General features: G+C 42.8%; 1 pseudogene; it reads left to right on the top strand.

Moving 5' to 3' along the window:
• The first annotated feature begins 11,154 nt into the window (after positions 1-11,154).
• LOC149120277 (protein-L-histidine N-pros-methyltransferase CARNMT1 pseudogene) lies at positions 11,155-11,939 on the top strand (annotated as a pseudogene).
• The last annotated feature ends 2,348 nt before the right edge of the window (positions 11,940-14,287 follow it).

Here is a 14,287-nt window from a genome sequence, read left to right as displayed (position 1 = left end):
TAGCTGCAAAAAAAATCATACCTTGGAATAAATTTAACCAAGGATGTCAAGCATCTCTATGATGAGAATTATAAATCATTAAAGAAATAGAAGATACCAAAAAAAAATGGAAAAATCTGCCATGTTCATGGATTAGAAGCATCAACATCAAAATGTCCATTCTTCCAAAGGTAATTTACAAATTCAATGCAATTTCAATCAAATACCAAGGATAAAAAGTGATGCTGAAATTCATATGGAAACACTGGAGACCTCAAATAGCTAAAACAATCTTATACAACAAAAACCAAGCTGAAGGCATCACAATACCAGATTTCAAGACATACTACAAGGCAGTTGTAAGCAAAATAGCCTGGTTCTGGTACAAAAACAGATGGATAGACCAATGGAACAGAGTAGAATTGCCAGAATTCATTCCAAGCATCTACAACCAACTTATATTTGACCTAGGATCTAAAACCAATCCCTGGAGCAAGGACAGTCTCTTCAACAAATGGTGTTAGGAAAATTGGATTTCCACATTCAGAAGTAGGAAGCAGGATCCCTACCTTACATCTTAACCATCCACTCAACATAGATTAAGGACTTAAATCTGTGACCCGATACCATCAAATTATTAGAGAACATTGGAGAAACCCTGTAAGACTTTGGAACACGCAAACCATTCTTGGAAAAGACCCCAGAGGCACAAGCAATCAAAGCCAAATTAACAAATGGGATTATATCCAATTGGGAAGTTATGCAGTGCAAAAGAAACATTCAACTATTTGAAGAGGCAAATGACTGTGTGGGAGAAATTATTTGCAAACTATACAACTTATAAAGGTTTAATAACCAAAATATATAAAAAGATCAAGAAACTCCACAACAACAAAGCAAGCAATCCAGTGAAGAAATGGGCAAAGGACTTAGACATTTTTCAAAAGAGGAAATCCAAATGGCCAACAGACACAGAAAAAAAGGCTCAGGATCACTAGCCACCAGAGAAATGCAAATCAAAACCACAATGAGGTTTCACCTCACCCCAGTAAGAGTGGCTTCCATACAGAAATCAACAAATGCTGGGGAGGATGTGAGGATAAAGGTACCCTAACCCACTGTCGGTGAGAATGTAAACTGATAAAACCACTGTGGAGGACAGTATGGAGATAGCTCAGAAATCTGAATATAGATGTACCATATGTCCCAGCCATCTGTTCCTGGGGATTTACCCAAGGGAAATGAAATCAGCATATGAAAGAGTTATCTGCACCGCCCCCATGTTTATTGCAGCTCAGTTTACACTAGCTAAATCATGGAAGCAACTCAAAAGCCCATCAACTGAAGACTGGATAAAGAAATTATGGGATATGTACACCTTGGAATACCACACAGGGGTTATAAAAATGAAATCCAATCATTTGCAACAAAATGAATGAATGTGGAAATCATACTTACTGAAATAAGCCAGTCCCAAAGGGACAACTACCATATGTTCTCCCTGATCTGTGATAATAGAACACGTAAAAAGAAATCTGTAGAAGAGAGGCAATGACTCTAACAGCCCTTGTCTTATCGTTGAGGAACGGGTTTTTTTTTTTTATACTAGTTGTCAAACTCTTAACAGTTTAACATATGTGTATATAGTCAATTGAAAATAGATCTCTGTAAAAAGTAAGAGGAGGAGGAAGAGGGGTGGGAGTATGGGCATGAGGGTGGGCACAGTGGGAAGAATCACCATGTTTCTAAAGTTGTAATTATGAAGCATGTGGAGTTTCTAACTCTAAAGCTGTATAGTTCTGCATACTTTCCTACGGACTTACTTGCAGTTTAAATACTTGCCATGGGATCTCAAATACCATTAAACTGGGTGGTAAATATATCATCTTAAGTGTTAAATTGATCATATGGGTAGGATTAGGGGTTTGGTAATAATTGAAAAGGAATGGATGTTCCAACATGATTAGCAGTCCACACAGCAGACTCAGAATCTGAGTAGATTCTGATAGACAATCCCTTTAAGTAGCACTCGGACCTCAGAATCAGCCCTTTAAGTCTTCTTGGTCTGTCTGAAAAATCCATGAGAGCATTTCAGGCATCAAAAGCCAGACACTGTGCAAAAAATATCTGACAGGAAGGACCTTTGTGGGCGAGAGCTCAGTGGAAAGAAGTGGTCATCAAAGAAGGAGGTACTTTTCTCTGAAGGCAAGAGAGGACTTCCACTTTGCTTATGGCCTTGTCTAAATGCTGATGGAGTTTGTGGATTCAAAAGGCTTTAGCCTAGGGAGCTCATGTCAAGGGCCTTGGGTGGTCACTGACATTATACATAAGAGTTTTAACTTTTTTTTTGACAGGCAGAGTTAGACAGTGAGAGTGAGAGTGAGAGACAGACAGAAAGGTCTTCCTTCCATTGGTTCACCCCCCAAATGGCCACCATGGCCTGCATCCTGTACTGATATGAAGCCAGGAGCTTCCTCCTGGTCTCCCATGCCAGTACAGGGCCCAAGGATTTGGGCCATCCTCCATTGCCTTCCCGGGCTGCAGCAGGGAGGTGGACTGGAAGAGGAGCAACCGGGAGTAGAACCCTGGGTACCGGCGCTGCAGGCGGAGGATTAGTCAAGTGAGCCACGGTGCTGGCCAAGAGTTTTAACTGTTAACACAGGAGTTGTTGTGCACTAACTTCTCATGAAATACCTCTAAGAGTTGCATTATGTCTAGGTGTTCGCAAAACGATGTATCATTCTTCAGTGCTTCTTTAAAGTTAATTAAGTTTCTAAAAAAATGGAGTGAAACTAACTTCAAGATGAAAGGACTTTGAACAGTCCTTGTCTCAACTGTTGAGGAACAGTTTTTTTGGTGCAAACTGTGGAACTCTTTGCTTAGTAAAGAGCTGGTCTTCTGTGTATAAAGTTAACTCAAAAGGCTTCCATAGCCTTGGCAACTCATGACAAGATCCTAGGGTGATTACTGATGCCATGAACAAGAGTGTCAATTTGTTAAGTCAACAACAGGAATCACTGTGCACTTACTCCTCATGTAGGATCTCTTTCTTTAATGTGCTGTACACTGTGATTTAATGCTATAACTAGTACTCAAACAGTATTTTTTTCACTTTGTGTTTCTGTGTGGGTGCCAACTGTTGAAATCTTTACTAATATATACTAAATTGATCTTATGTATATAAAGAGAATTGAAAAAGAATCTTGATGTGAATGGAAGGGGAGAGGGAGCGGGAGAGGAGAGGGTTGTGGGTGGGAGGGAAGTTATGGGGGGGGAAGCCATTGTAATCCATAGGCTGTACTTTGGAAATTTATATTCATTAAATAAAAGTTAGAAAAAGAAAAAAGTTAATTGAAAATGGACCTTAGTAGAAAATGGGACTGGCAATGGGTCAGGGAGCAGGAGGTGGGATGAGAGAGTGGTGGGAGGGTGGGTATGTTGGGAACAATCACTATATTCCTAAAGCTGTACTTATGAAACACATGAAGTTTGTATTCCATAAATGAAAGTCTTCTTTGTGAAAAAAGAAATCATGGATGGGACTGGTGCTGTAGCATAATGTTGCCACTTGGGCAGTTCAAGCTCCAGCTGCTCCACTTCCAATCCAGCTCCACAATGCACCTGGGCAAGTCAGAGAATCTCAAGTATTTAGGTCCTTGCACCCTTGTGGGAGACACACAAGAATCTCCTGTCATCAGAATGGCCTAGCTCCAATCACTGCAGTCATTTGGGGAGGGCACCAACAGATGGAAGATCTTCTTTGTCTCTGAATCAATCAATCAGTCAGTCAGTCACTCTCTCCTTCAAATAAAGCTTTACAAAAAATCAGAGTGGGTGTTGTGGCACAGCAAGTTAGGCTTCTGCTGCTCAGCTGACATCAGAATGGCAGACCAAGTCCCAGATGCTCTGTTTCCAAGCATCTCCATGTGAACATCCCTAGGAGGCAGCAGACCATGGTTCAAGGACTTGAGTCCCTGGCTCCCACCTCAGAGATCCACATGGAGTTCCTGAATTCTGGATTCTACCTGTCCAGTGCTGGTTGAACCTGTGGGTTGAAGACTTCCCTCATTCCCTCCCTTTCTCTCTCTCCCTCTCCCCCTCCCCCTCCCTCTCTCTCCCTCCCTTTACACCCCCACTTCATGTGTTTGTGTGTGTGTTCCTTTGTCTATGTCATGGTCCCTTTTAAATTAATAAATCTTTAAAAAATAATCAGTGGAAGCAGACAATGTGGGATGTTGTTCTTGGTATCATGATGTGATACCATAGATCCATTTGTGTCAAAATATTTCAATTCATTTTCTTCACCCCCTCTCCTTTTGCAGTGCATAGCTAGTTCATGAAGAGGGTCATCTGCTAAGAGCCAAGTGAGTTGTTTTTTTCCTGTCCATCCCAGAGGCATGAGGAGACTGAAGCAAGAGATGGAGATGAGGTGCCTGGGGGCCCAGAATCTTGGAGGATGCCTCTCCACAATTCAGAACAGCTTAAACATGTCATGCAATATTCTACACCTTCTACTTCTCTCCCCAACCTCTACTTCCCTCTGCTCAAGACAACCAGAGACAGCATGGGGCCCCTGCTCAAAGGTCTCCATCTGCAGATCTCCTTGGTACTATCCCAAACCAAGCAAACAGAAGTTTCTCAGGCCCACCTCCCATGAGTAGACTCTCTGGGAGATAGATCTGCGTTGCTGCCTTGGCATGCCCTCCACAGCTCATCCTGAGATTTTAAAATGAGGTGACTTCAAGCTGGACAGACCTCCAGGGAATAAGAAAGACAAGTTTCCCAATTTCCCTGCACATGAGAAGGGGGTGCAATATTGAGTCAGTGATAATGGCTTGCTGGGCACAACTGCTCTCATGATCCCCACCGTTGGCCTCTTCCTCAGGTGAGGAGAGACTGGAGGGCAATCTGAGAATGTGGGCTACCTGCTACACCATTTAAATGAACACATATACATGAATCAACATGCAAAAATAACAAGTGTAGTTTATATACATTTTGTGAGGATGCCTTTAGCAGATGCCTTGTTTTTCTTTTCGGTCTAAGAAGGTTTCACGTTGCTCACTTGATTAGACCATGCTCAAGTTCAAATCTGCCTCTCACTCAGAGTCATTCAGAGTGCAGGTGACTTCTCTGTCACCTGCATTGAGCTTCTCCAGAGACTGGAGAGGGAAAATAGTAAAAAACAAAATATAGACCTCAGAGTATGAAGGTCTAAGAACAAGCTATAATTTTATTTCCTCATGAATACTCTAGTTCATACCTCCCCTTCCAGAAATAGGCTCAGAAACAGTATGCAAAACAGTATGGCCTAGTATTTTTTTAAAACTTTTATTTAATGAATATAAATTTCCAAAGTACGACTTATGGATTGCAATGGCTTCCCCCCATACCGTCCCTCCCACCCACAACCCTCCCCTTTCCCACTCCCTCTCCCCTTCCATTCACATCAAGATTCATTTTCAATGATCTTAATATACAGAAGATCAGCTTAGTATACATTAAGTAATCTCTCTATCCTCCAGTCATGAGTTTCCAAGGCTATGGAAGCCCTCAGTTCTCCGACTCTTATCTTGTTTAGACAAGGTCATAGTCAAAGTGGAGGTTCTCTTTTCCCTTCAGAGAAAGGTACCTCCTTCTTTGAAGACCTGTTCTTTCCACTGGGATCTGACTCACAGAGATCTTTTGCCAGAGTGTCTTGGCTTTCCATGCCTGAAATACTCTCATGGGCTTTCAGCCAGATCCGAATGCCTTTAGGGCTGATTCTGAGGCCAGAGTGCTATTTAGGACATCTGCCATTCTATGAATCTGCTGAGTATCTCACTTCCCATGTTGGATCACTCTCCCCTTTATTTATTCTATCGGTTAGTGTTAGCAGGTACTAGGCTTGTTTATGTGCTCCCTTTGACTCTTAGTCCTTTCATTATGATCAATTGTGAACTGAAGTTGATCACTTGGAATAGTGAGATGGCATTGGTACATCCACCTTGATGGGATTCAATTGGAGTCCCCTGGTATGTTTCTAACTCTACCATTTGGGGCAAGTCAGCTTGAGCATGTCTCAAATTGTACATCTCTTCCCTCTCTTATTCCCACTCTTATGTTTAACAGGGATCACATTTCAGTTAAATTTCAACACTTAAGAATAACTGTGTATTAATTACAGAATTAAACCAGTCATATTAAGTAGAACAGACAAAAAAAACTACTAAGAGGGATAATGTATTAAGTTGTTCATTAAGAGTCAGGGCTATGCTGATCAAGTCACCGTTTCCCATAGTGTCCATTTCACTTCAGGAGGTTTCCTTTTTGGTGTTCAGTCAGTTGTCACCGATCAGGGAGAACATATGGTATTTGTCCCTTTGGGACTGGCTTATTTCACTCAGCATGATGTGTTCCAGATTCCTCCATTTTGTTGCAAATGACTGGATTTCATTGTTTCTTACTGCGGTATAGTATTCTAAAGAGTACATATCCCATAATTTCTTTATCCAGTCTACCGTTGATGGGCATTTAGGTTGGTTCCAGGTCTTAGCTATCGTGAATTGAGCTGCAATAAACATTAGGCTGCAGACCACTTTTTTGTTTGCTAATTTAAATTCCTTTTGGTAAATTCCAAGGAGTGGGATGGCTGGGTCGAATGGTAGGGTTATCTTCAGGTTTCTGAGGACTCTCCAGACTGACTTCCATAGTGGCTTGACCAGTTTGCATTCCCACCAACAGTGGGTTAGTGTCCCTTTTTCCCCACATCCTCACCAGCAGCTGTTGTTGGTAGATTTCTGAATGTGAGCCATTCTAACCGGGGTGAGGTGAAACCTCATTGTGGTTTTGATTTGCATTTCCCTGATTGCTAATGACCTTGAACCTTTTTTCATGTCCCTGTTGGCCATTTGGATTTCCTCTTTTGAAAAATGTCTATTGAGGTCCTTGGCCCATCTCTTAAGTGGGTTGTTGGTTTTGTTTTTGTGGAGTTTCTTGATCTCTTTGTAGATTCTGGTTATTAACCCTTTATCTGTTGCATAGTTTGCAAATATTTTTTCCCATTCTGTCGGTTGTCTCTTCACTCTCCTGACTGTTTCTTTTGCAGTACAGAAACTTCTCAATTTGATGCAATCCCAATAGTTGATTTTGGCTTTGACTGCCTGTGCCTCCCGGGTCTTTTCCAGAAATTCTTTGCCTGTTCCAATATCTTGAAGGGTTTCTCCAATGTTCTCTAGTAACTTGATGGTGTCAGGTCATAGATTTTGGTCTTTAATCCATGTTGAGTGGATTTTTGTGTAAGGTGTAAGGTAGGGGTCTTGCTTCATGATTCTGCACGTGGAAATCCAATTTTCCCAGCACCATTTATTGAATAGACTGTCCTTGCTCCAGGAATTAGTTTTAGATCCTTGATCAAATATAAGTTGGCTGTAGATGTTTGGGTTGCTTTCTGGTGTTTCAATTCTGTTCCATTGGTCTATCCATCTGTTTCTGTACCAGTACCATGCTGTTTTGATTACAACTGCCCTGTAGTATGTCCTGAAATCTGGTATTGTGATGCCTCCAGCTTTGTTTTTGTTGTACAAGATTGCTTTAGCTATTCGAGGTCTCTTGTGCCTCCATATGAATTTCAGCACCATTTTTTCCAGATCTGAGAAGAAGGTCTTCGGTATCTTGATTGGTATTGCATTGAATGTATACATTGCTTTTGGGAGAATGGACATTTTGATGATATTGATTCTTCCAATCCATGAGCATGGAAGATTTTTCCATTTCTTGGTATCCTCTTCTATTTCTTTCTTTAAGGTTTTGTAATTTTCATCGTAGAGATCTTTAACGTCCTTGGTTAAGTTTATTCCAAGGTATTTGTTTTTGTAGCTATTGTGAATGGGATTGATCTTAGAAGTTCTTCCTCAGCCATGGCATTGTCTGTGTATACAAAGGCTGTTGATTTTTGTGCATTGATTTTATACCCTGCTACTTTTCCAAACTCTTCTATGAGTTCCAATAGTCTCTTAGTAGAGTTCTTTGGGTCCCCTAAATAAAGAATCATGTCATCTGCAAAGAGGGATAGTTTGAGTTCTTCCTTCCCAATTTGTATCCCTTTAATTTCTTTTTCTTGCCTAATAGCTCTGGCTAGAACCTCCAGAACTATATTGAATAGCAGTGGTGAGAGTGGACATCCCTGTCTGGTACCAGATCTCAGTGGAAATGCTTCCAACTTTTCCCCATTCAATAGGATGTTGGCTGTGGGTTTTTCATAGATTGCTTTGATTGTATTGAGGAATGTTCCTCCAAACCCAGTTTGCTTAGAGTTTTCATCATGAACGGGTGTTGTATTTTATCAAATGCTTTCTCGGCATCTATTGAGATAATCATATGGTTTTTCTTCTGCAGTCTGTTAATGTGGTGTATCATATTGATTGTCTTGCGCACATTAAACCATCCCTGCATACCAGGGATAAATCCCACTTGGTCTGGGTGGATGATCTTTCTGGTGTGTTGTTGCATTCTATTGGCAAGAATTTTATTCAGGATTCTTGCATCTATGTTCATCAGGGATATTGGTCTGTAATTCTCTTTCAGTGCTGCATCTTTTTCCGGCTTAGGAATTAAGGTGATGCTAGCTTCATAGAAAGAATTTGGGAGGATTCCCTCTTCTTCTATTGTTCTGAATAGTTTGAGAAGAATTGGAGTTAGTTCTTCTTTAAATGTCTGGTAGAATTCAGCTGTGAATCCATCTGGTCCTGGGCTTTTCTTTGTTGGGAGGGCCTTTATTACTGTTTCAATTTCTGTCTCAGTTATGGGTCTGTTTAGGTTTTTGATGTCTTCCTGGTTCAATTTAGGTAGGTTGCATGTGTCCAGGAATCTATCCATTTCTGATGGGTTTCCCTGTTTGCTGGCATACAAGTCCTTGTAGTAATTTCTGATGATTCTTTTTATTTCTGTGGTGTCTGTTGTTACATTTCCTTTTTCATCTCTGATTTTATTGATTTGGGTCTTTTCTCTTCTTTTTTTAGCTAGTTGGGCCAATGGGGTGTCAATTTTGTTTATTTTTTCAAAAAACCAGCTCCTTGTTTGGCTGATTTTTTGTAACATTTTTCTTGATTCAATCCTGTTGATTTCTTCTCTGATTTTAATTATTTCTCTTCTCCTACTAGATTTGGGTCTGGTTTGCTGTAGGTTTTCTAGATCCTTGAGGTGAATTGAAAGCTCATCTATTTGGTGCCTTTCCCATTTCTTGATGTAGGCACCTATTGATATAAACTTTCCTCTTAACACTGCTTTTGCTGCGTCCCATAAGTTTTGGTATGTTGTGCTGTTATCCTCATTTACTTCCAGAAAGTTTTTGATTTCTCCAAGACCCATTGTTCATTCAGGAGCATGTTGTTCAATCTCCATGTGTTTCTGTATGCTCTAGGGATTCCTGAGTTGCTAATTTCCAACTTCATTCCTTTATGGTCTGAGAAGCTGCATGGTATGATTCTAATTCTTTTGAATTTGCTGAGACTTGCTTTATGGCCTGTGGCATAGTGAACAAAGACAACCCCTGGAGTGCCAATATCCCATGGGGCACCGGTTTGAGTGCCAGCTGTTCCTCTTCTGACCCAGCTCTCTGCTATGGCCTGGGAAAGCAGAAGATGGCCCAAGTCGTTGGGCCCCTGCACCCACGTCAGAGACCTGGAAGAAGCTCCTGGCTTCAGATTGGCCCAGCTCCAGCCATTGCAGCCAACTAGTGAGTGAACCAGCAGATGGAAGAGCTCTCTCTCTCTGCCTCTCCTTCTCTCTGTGTAACTCTGACTTTCAAGTAAATAAATATTTAAAAGAACAATGTCTCTCATTTGTACCTGTTTTTGAAAGGACGGAGATGTCCCTGGCACTACAGATGCTGTGGTTAATAAAACAGGGCTCCTCTTTTGCATGAGCTTAGACTAGTGGTGAGTACCTTTAGAGATGTACATTTTTGTTAGCATTTGAAAAGCAAAGTAACAGGGAAAGAAGACAGGGAGAGAGCTTGAGAGACAGACAGACATCTTCTATCCTCTGGTTCATTGTCCAAATGGCCACCACAGCAGTGGTTGGGCTGGGCCACAGCCAGGACATGGAGCTCCATCTGGGTCTCCTACGTGGGAGGCATGCACCCAAGGAATGGGACAATTTTCTGCTTTCCTGCCAGGCATTATACAAGGGAGCTCGATAGGAAGTGGGGTTACAGGTACTAACATTCATGACCTTATGGGTGCTGAGTTTGCAAGCAGCTGCCCAGCCTGCTGCTCCACAACACAACACCCTAGTTATGATTGTTTTAAATGCTTGATAGAGCAAGTGAATTCTAATCCCATTAAATCTGGAGTGCTGAGACATGTCTACATAGTAGGAGGTGGAATGAGGTAAAGGGGACCAGGGCATTGTTTTAGGGGAACAAAAATGAGAACTCAAGGGCAGGAAGGTAAGGGATCAAAGCAGAACAAGGCAAGCAGGGAGAAGGAAATACTCATGTTTGGGAGCACCGGATGACAGGATGTTTGTCTAATGACAAGTGTGCTCACAGGAGGTTAGGCGCATGCATCTCACTGAGGCACACTTCAGGGTCCTGCATCTACTTGCAGAAGAAGCTAGACCACAGCTTCTCTCTCCTGTAAATGCAGGAATAGAGTTTGCAACTGGCAGACAAGAAAGCAAAAGTGGGCAGGGTCAGACAGCTAAGCTCCAGTCAGATCACAAAGACTAGAAAGGATGGCTTCAGGTGCCTGGGACCAGCCCTGCCCTGTCTTCCTTAGACCCACCTGCTTTGGTCCAGGGAGCAATGGGAGAGTATGAATGGAATCAGCTCTGCTTTGCTGAGCTTGATGCCCAGAGATGACCCACCAGGCTTATGCCGGGTGTCTGAGCTGTATCTTGGGAAGCCTTGGAGTGGCATACAAGAGCCCCTGCAGCTGTGGGAAGATCTCCATTGCCATTGGCCCCAGGAATTGTGCCCATGACACATCAGAGTACAGGACCTTGGAAATATTTCATGGTAATATGTGCACAAATCCTGTCACTGTGCCTTGGGCCAACTCTTACTAAGGCCTTGTGTAGCCCTTTAACCCTGTGGGGAATGCCAAGGATCCCTCAGCACCTCAGGGCTTCCAGCATGGAGGCAGCACTGAGGGAAACAGGGAGTGAAATGTGCACTGAGTTTGCAGCAGGTCCATGTTGGCACCATCAAGAGGAGGATGGAGCATCTGCCACCAAGCCAAGGATGGTGGCAGGGATGCAGCAGAGGAGTTTAGCACAGCTTCCTGCCACTCAGCTGCCAAAGGCTGCTGGCCAGAAGACAGCGGCAGCTGTGCTGGAAGTGGTGTGGTGGAATCACTGTTCTCCACCCTGCACTGGGGCTCAGCCATGGCGATGTCCTCTGCTGCCTTGAGCAGCATGGAGGAGGAAAAGGACAGGCTGGAGCACTAGCACTTCTGGAAGATCACGAATGCTCTCAGCCACTGTGGCCCCAGAATGTAAGAGTTAGCACACTGAATAGAAAGAGAATTTTGATCACTTCCAGTTAATCAGCAGAAACTGCTTCCTCAATATCCTAACTTGGACAAGATCTCAAACTGCATTGATCCTAATCAAGACATGCTACTGACCATTGTGAACTGACTTTATAAATATGTTTGGAAATAAAGGATATGGAGAATATGGAAAGAATGGAAAGATTTTGCCAGCATCTACACTTCACATGAAAGTTAAAATCCATACTGAGAGACTTTGTGAGACTACAGTGAAACATTATAAAAATGTTTTTAAAATTTTCCAAGATATGGGATCCTTCAAAAACAAATATTCTGGTACATGGTGCTAGACTAGAAAGATTGGTCTGGAAAATATCTCTGCTAGGTTGTGAGTGTCAAGGAAAGGAATGGACACTTTTGTGCTTTTCCCTGAGGTTTATACTAGAAAGATGCTCTGAAATTAACAAATTTATCCCTTGCCCTTAGTTCCCTCAAATGTTCTATGAAGAAAGTACGTAATCTGCATGCATCTAGACTGTTCATCATTTTTCCAGATGAAAGTTTCAGAAAAAGTCTGCAATGTCACAGCGCGTGTGCATGTGGGAGGGACAGAGGCTGACATTGAAAACCCCTGAAACTGGCACCTGAGCCACCTCCCAAAGGCATTGAAACAAGTGTGGTATGTGGAAGACACCCAGGACTAGAGCATATTCACATAGAGGTGGAGGCAGAGGTCCTATGAAGGAAAGATCAAACATTGCTGCAGAAACCTTCGTGTGTGCCCATTTCCCAATCTGGATACCCAGGAGAGTCATTCATCAAATTCTAGAACACTATCCAGAATATTCTGATGTCAATTATCTAAGACAGTAAAGGAAGGAGTGTGACCTTTTGATTACAGACTGCTCTGTCCTTTTGTTCTATTCAAGCCTCACCAGGAAGGGCCATTTTCTTTGCACATTCTAGCTGTTCAGATATTAAACCAAGCCAGAAATACCCACATATACACATCAAGAATGAGGCTAGGCAAAATGTATGGGCACTCGGTGGCCCAATCCAGTCATTGTGTAAAATTAACTATCATACTACGACCACACAGAAAATAAAAAATAAAAACAAGATTAAGGCAGAGTTTTTGCATTCATAGCCATAATCCTTGATATGCATAGTCAGGCAGGAAGAAGGGGACTGGAAAGGGAGAAGAGGTAAAAAAGGAGCCAAGAGAAGGGGATACTAGAGGGCAGGAAAATGATGAGACTGAAAAGGCAAATGACCAAAGAGAAAACAGTTCCTGAGGGGTGAGCAGAAGGAGTAAAACTCTGGAGTGAGAGCTGTATCTGAAGCCTGAGCCCCCAAGTTTACCTCAATCCCTCCTCCCTCACCCCAAGCTGACCAAAAATATCACTGGGCCAACCAGGGCCAAATACAGGAAGAAGGTATCAGAGTAGACATGGGCAGCCATCTCCAAACAACTCTCACTCTCACAAAAGGTTCATCCACAGGCAGCTCCTCAGGACCCACAGCAGTGAAATGGGGGCTCCTGCCTGCCCTCATTTCTGGGCGTCTTTGGAATTCAGTTTAGTACAGGAAACCACAGCCAAGTAATGAAGGCCAACACATGTGTGTGTGTCTCTCTAGGGACACATACTCACCGTGGATGGCCCTGCATTTGTTGACTGATGCTTCTAGACTCATCTGTGTGATGAACAACCTCACTCATCCAGTCAAGTGATGGGTTCAGGAAGTGCATGCATCAACATCGAAACTTGGTTAACAATCTTGCAAGATTTCCAGCATGGTAGGTCAGCATACCTGGGGCGGTTAGAGCCGACCATTGATTTCCTAGCATGGAGATCCCTCCCCTGCTTCCTCACAGGCTGAAACACTGGGGTTACAAGCTGTCCTGCATTCTCTTCACTGGTTCTTGCCACTATACTCCTGTTTATCTTGTTTGCCTAAAAGCTTTCAGGTGCTTGTAACCTAGCAGTCTTACTTTAAAACATAAATCAAGGTTTATTTAAGAATCAGGCTAAAGCCAGGAGCTCAAAACTCCTTCTGTGTCCTACAAATTGTAGCAAATACCAAGTATTTGAACCATCATCTGCTGCATCCTGGTTGCACAGCAGTGAGCTGAATTGAGAGCAGAGCAAATGGAGTGTTCACATCTGAAATATTCAAGAGAGTCAGGTCCTGGCCAGGCCATAGTTTGGAACCAGGTGGACATCTCCCACCTTTGTGGCAGGGACCCAGGTTCTTCAGCCATCACATGCTGCTGTCTGTGAGCTACATCAGCATGAAAAGCAATCTGTAGCCCTAGCTGTGACTAGAACCCAATGCCCTCAGCTACAGGGAGGTGCTTGGTGTCATGACATTGGCTTTGAGCCCCTCCCAGAAGAGCAGACCCAGGTGGGAATTTCTGCTAAGGGAAAAGACCTATCACTTCAACCCATTCACCTGGCTTCTGCTCAGAAGAAATACAGTGAGAAGGGATTGCAAGCCCTTCTTGCATGTCTGCCTGACTTTCCAAGCAAAGCAATGCAGAGCCTTCTTGCCAAAACTGTTGGCATAAGCTACACAATGGAGACGAAGCCAAACATGGACAGGAGTGCACCTTAAATGAATCATGAGTATCTGACTATGCAGTCAATAACCCCAAACCTAAACCAATATTGCTCCCTCATGAATCTCTCCTATCAACAGGGCTTTGCTGTAGAGAACTCTTTGAGAGGATATTATTCTTCCTTAGGTCACTAGGCCCCCAACATGCACACCTGTATGATAAAACTGCCCGAGTGGGAATATGCTGTTCTCCTAGGATAAGCATGGATGGGAAG

This window comes from Oryctolagus cuniculus, chromosome 19 (assembly GCF_051225735.1).
Source record: "Oryctolagus cuniculus isolate XC-2025 breed Fujian yellow rabbit chromosome 19, ASM5122573v1, whole genome shotgun sequence".
Lineage (NCBI taxonomy): Eukaryota > Metazoa > Chordata > Mammalia > Lagomorpha > Leporidae > Oryctolagus > Oryctolagus cuniculus.
The sequence above is the reverse complement of the archived record's forward strand: the minus strand, read 5'-3'. Positions and strand labels throughout refer to the sequence as shown.